Source organism: Balaenoptera acutorostrata, chromosome 7 (genome assembly GCF_949987535.1).
Source record: "Balaenoptera acutorostrata chromosome 7, mBalAcu1.1, whole genome shotgun sequence".
In the NCBI taxonomy this organism is placed as follows: domain Eukaryota; kingdom Metazoa; phylum Chordata; class Mammalia; order Artiodactyla; family Balaenopteridae; genus Balaenoptera; species Balaenoptera acutorostrata.
This window is the reverse complement of record NC_080070.1, coordinates 56,117,797-56,123,510: the sequence shown is the minus strand read 5'-3', so window position 1 is coordinate 56,123,510 and position 5,714 is coordinate 56,117,797. Positions and strand designations below refer to the sequence as shown.

At 35.3% G+C, this 5,714-nt stretch overlaps 1 non-coding gene across 1 annotated transcript; it reads left to right on the top strand.

The window, feature by feature from the left end:
• The first annotated feature begins 5,019 nt into the window (after positions 1-5,019).
• LOC130708651 (U6 spliceosomal RNA) lies at positions 5,020-5,126 on the top strand. The gene has a single exon (XR_009008958.1). It is a non-coding gene; the product is annotated as a U6 spliceosomal RNA (small nuclear RNA).
• Positions 5,127-5,714: the final 588 nt, after the last annotated feature.

Sequence of the window (5,714 nt, the reverse complement as noted above, 5' to 3'; positions counted from 1 at the left end):
GAAACACACCAAGACACATATTAATCAAACTATCAAAAATTAAACACAAAGAAAAAATATTAAAAGCAGCAAGGGAAAAGAAACAAATAACATACAAGGGAATCTACATAAGGCTAACAGCTGATCTTTCGGCAGAAACTCTGCAAGCCAGAAGGGAGTGGCAGGACATATTTAAAGTGATGAAAGGGAAAAACCTACAACCATGATTACTCTATCCAGCAAGGATCTCATTCAGATTTGACAGAGAAATTAAAACCTTTACAGACAAGCAAAAGTTAAGAGAATTTAGCATCACCAAACCAGCTTTACAACAAATGCTAAAGGAACTTCTCTAGGCAGGAAACACAAGAGAAGGAAAAGACCTACAAAAACAAACCCAAAACAATTAAGAAAATGGTAATAGGAACATACATATCGATAATTACCTTAAATGTAAATAGATTAAGTGCTCCAACCAAAAGACATAGACTGCCTGAATGGATACAAAAACAAGACCCATATATACGCTGTCTACAAGAGACCCACTTCAGACCTAGGGACACATACAGACTGAAAGTGAGGGGATGGAAAAAGATATTCCATGCAAATGGAAATCAAAAGAGAGCTGGAGTAGCAATTCTCATATCAGACAAAATAGACTTAAAATAAAGACTATTACAAGAGAAAAAGAAGGACACTACACAATGATCAAGGGATTGATCCAAGAAGATATAACAATTGTAACTATTTAGGCACCCAACATAGGAGCACCTCAATACCTAAGGCTAATGCTAACAGCCATAAAAGGGGAAATCGACAGTAACACAATAATAGTAGGGGACTTTAACACCCCACTTTCACCAATGGACAGATCATCCAAAATGAAAATAAATAAGGAAACACAAGCTTTAAATGACATATTAAACAAGATGGACTTAATTGATATTTATAGGACATTCCATCCAAAAACAACAGAATACACTTTCTTCTCAAGTGCTCATGAAACATTCTCCAGGATAGATCATATCTTGGGTCACAAATCAAGCCTTGGTAAATTTAAGAAAATTGAAATCATATCAAGTATCTTTTCCAACCACAATGCTATGAGACTAGATATCAATTACAGGAAAAAAAACTGTAAGAAATACAAACACATGGAGGCTAAACAACACACTACTAAATAACCAAGAGATCACTGAAGAAATCAAAGAGGAAATCAAAAAATACCTAGAAACAAATGACAATGAAAGCATGATGACCCAAAACCTATAGGATGCAGCAAAAGAAGTTCTAAGAGGGAAGATTATAGCAATACAATCCTACCTCAAGAAACAAGCAACATCTCAAATAAACAACCTAACCTTACACCTAAAGCAATTAGAGAAAGAAGAACAAAAAAACCCCAAAGTTAGCAGAAGGAAAGAAATCATAAAGATCAGATCAGAAATAAATGAAACTTGAGGACATGGGGAGGGGGGAGGGTAAGCTGGGACAAAGTGAGAGAGTAGCATTGACATATATACACTACCAATGTAAAATAGATAGCTAGTGGGAAGCAGCTGCATAGCACAGGGAGATAAGCTCAGTGCTTTGAGACGAGCTAGAGGGGTGGATTGGGAGGGTGGGAAGGAGACGCAAGAGGGAGGGGATATGGGGATATATGTATACATAGAGCTGATTCACTTTGTTATACAGCAGAAACTAACACAACATTAAAAAGCAATTATACTCCAATAAAGATGTTTAAAAAAAGAAATAAATGAAAAAGAAATGAAGGAAACAATAGCAAAGATCAATAAAACCAAAAGCTGGTTCTTTGAGAAGGTAAACAAAATTGATAAACCATTAGCCAGACTCATCAAGAAAAAAAAGGAGAAGACTGAAATCAACAGAATTAGAAATGAAAAACGAGAAGTAACAACTGACACTGCAGAAATACAAAGGTTCATGAGAGATTACTACAAGTGACTATATGCCAATAAAATGGACAACCTGGAAGGAACGGACAAATTCTTAGAAAAGCACAATCTTCCAAGACTGAACCAGGAAGAAATAGAAAATATAAACAGACCAATCACAAGCACTGAAATTGAAACTATGATTAAATATCTTCCAACAAACAAAAGTCTAAGACCAGATGGCTTCACAGGCAAATTTTATCAAACATTTAGAGAAGAGCTAACACTTATCCTTCTCAAACTCTTCCAAAATATAGCAGAGGGAGGAACACTCCCAAACTCATTCTATGAGGCCACCATCACCCTGATACCAAAAGCAGACAAAGATGTCACAAAAAAAGAAAACTACAGGCCAATATCACTGATGAATACAGATACAAAAATTCTCAACAAAATACTAGAAAACAGAATCCAACAACACATTAAAAGGATCATACACCCTGATCATGTGGGATCAATCCCAGGGATGCAAGGATTCTTCAATATACACAAATCAATGTAATACACTATATTAACAAATTGAAGGATAAAAACCATATGATCATCTCAATAGACGCAGAAAAAGCTGTCAACAAAATTCAACACCCATTTATGATAAAAACTCTCCTGAGGTAGGCATAGAGGGAACCTACCTCAACATAATAAAGGCCATATATGAAAAACCCTAGGCCAATATTATTCTCAATGGTGAAAAGCTGAAACCATTTCCTCTAAGATCAGGAACAAGACAAGGTTGTCCACTCTGACCACTATTATTCAACATAGTTTTGGAAGTTTTAGCCACAGCAATCAGAGAAAAAAAAGGAATCCAAATAGGAAAAGAAGTAAAACTGTCACTGTTTGCAGATGGCATGATGCTACACGTAGAGAATCCTAAAGATGTTATCAGAAAACTACTAGAGCTAATCAATGAATTTGGTAAAGTAGCAGGATACAAAATTTAGGTACAGAAATGTCTTGCATTCCTATACACTAATGATGAAAAATCTGAAAGAGAAATTAAGGAAACACTCCCATTTACCATTGCAACTAAAAGAATATAATATCTAGGAATAAACCTACCTATGGAGCCAAAAGACCTGTATGCAGAAAACTATAGGACACTGATGAAAGAAATTAAATATGATACAAACAGATGGAGAGATATACCATGTTCTTGGATTGGAAGAATCAATATTGTGAAAATGACTATACTACCCAAAGAAATCTACAGATTCAATGCAATCCCTATCAAACTACCAATGGCATTTTTCACAGAACTAGAACAAAAATTTTCACAATTTGTATGGAAACACAAAGGACCCCGAATAGCCAAAGCAATCTTGAGAAAGAAAAACAGAGCTGGAGGAATCAGGCTCCCTGACTTCAGACTATACTACAAAGCTACAGTAATCAAGATAGTATGGTACTGCCACAAAAAGAGAAATATAGATCAATGGAACAGGATAGAAAGCCCAGAGATAAACCCACGCACATATGGTCACCTTATCTTTGATAAAGGAGGCAAGAATATACAATGAAGAAAAGACAGCCTCTTCAAAAAATGGTACTGGGAAAACTGGATAGCTACATGTAAAAGAAAGAAATTAGAACACTCCCTAACACCATACACAAAAATAAACTCCAAATGGATTAAAGACCTAAATGTAAGGCCAGACACTATAAAACTCTTAGAGGATAACATAGGAAGAACAGTCTTTGACATACATCACAGCAAGATCCTTTTTGACCCACCTCCTAGAGAAATGGAAATAAAAACAAAAATAAACAAATGGGACCTAATGAAACTTAGAAGCTTTTGCACAGCAAAGGAAACCATAAACAAGAAGAAAAGACAACCCTCAGAATGGGAGAAAATATTTGCAAGTGAAGTAACTGACAAAGGATTAATCTCCAAAATATACACGCAGCTCACAAAGCTCAATATCAAAAAAACAAACAACCCAATCCAAAAGTGGGCAGAACATCTAAATAGACATTTTTCCAAAGAAGATATACAGATTGCCAACAAACACATGAAAGGATGCTCAACACCACTAATCATTAGAGAAATACAAATCAAAACTACAATGAGGTATCACCTCACACCAGTCAGAATGGCCATCATCAAAAAATCTACAAACAATAAATGCTGGAGGGGGTGTGGAGAAAAGGGAACCCTCTTGCACTGTTAGTGGAAATGTAAAGTGATACAGCCACTATGGAGAACAGTATGGTGGTTCCTTAAAAAACTAAAAATAGAACTACCATATGACACAGCAATCCCACTACTGGGCATATACCCTGAGAAAACCATAATTCAAAAAAGTCATGTACCACAATGTTCATTGCAGCTCTATTTACAATAGCCAGGATATGGAAGCAACCTAAGTGTCCATCGACAGATGAATAGATAAAGAAGATGTGGCACATATATACAATGGACTGTTACTCAGCCATAAAAAGAAATGAAACTGAACTATTTGTAGTGAGGTGGATGGACGTAGAGTCTGTCATACAGAGTGAAGTAAGTCAGAAAGAGAAAAACAAATACCATATGTTAACACATATATATGGAATCTAAAAAAAAAAAAAAAAAAAAAAAGTCCTGACAAACCTAGGGGCAGGACAGGAATAAAGACACAGACTTAGAGAATGGACTTGAGAACATGGGGATGGGGAAGTGTAAGCTGGGATGAAGTGAGAGAGTATCATTGACATATATACACTACCAAATGTAAAATAGATAGCTAGTGGGAAGCAGCTACATCACATAGGGGGATTAGCTCAGTTTTTTATGACCACCTAGAGGGGTGGGATAGGGAGAGTGGGAGGGAGGTGCAAGAGGGAGGGGATATGGGGATATATGTATACATATAGTTGATTCACCTTGTTATATAGCAGAAACTAACACAACATTGTAAAGCAATTATACTCCAATTAAGATCTTTAAAAAAATCTATAAAATGCAGACTAAGAAATAGAATATTACCAACATTCAAACTGAAATATTTTTGAGAGTGAAAGGTGGCATTATTTCTTTTAAAAGCCAATTGAGGTATATTGATATACGATAAACTGTGCATATTTAAATTTATAGTTTGTGCTCGCTTCAGCAGCACATATACTCAAATTGGAACGATACAGAGGAGATTAGCATGGCCCCTGTGCAAGGATGACACACAAATTTGTGAAGTGTTCTATATTTAAAAAATAATGATGATAAAAAATAAATTTACAGTTTGATGAGTTTTGGCATACACCTGTGAAACTATTGCCACAGTCAAGATAATAAAAATAGTCACCATCTCAAAAAGTTTCCTCTTTGTAACCTTTCCTTTCACCCCTATCTTCCCTATCTTCAGGTAACCACAGATCTGGTCTGTCACATTTGCATTTTATAGAATTTTATATAAATAGAATTATCTACTTCGTCTTTTTTTGTTTGACTTCTTTCACATAGAGATTCTTACAGATTGTATGTATCAAAAATTTCTTCCTATGGATTTCTGAGTAATATTCCATTGTATAGCTATACTGTAATTGTTTATCCATTCTCCTGTTTTGGAGTTATTCCAAATAAGGCTGCTATGAATATTCATGTAAAAGTCTTGGTATGGAGATATGCATTCATTTTTCTTATGTAAACATCTAGATGTGGAATGGCTGGGTGGTATGGTAGGTGCCTTTAAGTTTTTAAGAAACTGTTAAATATTTTCCAAAGTGATTGGACTATTTAACATTCTTTATAGCAGTGTTTTGAAATTATACTTGGCCCACATGCTCACCAACATTTGG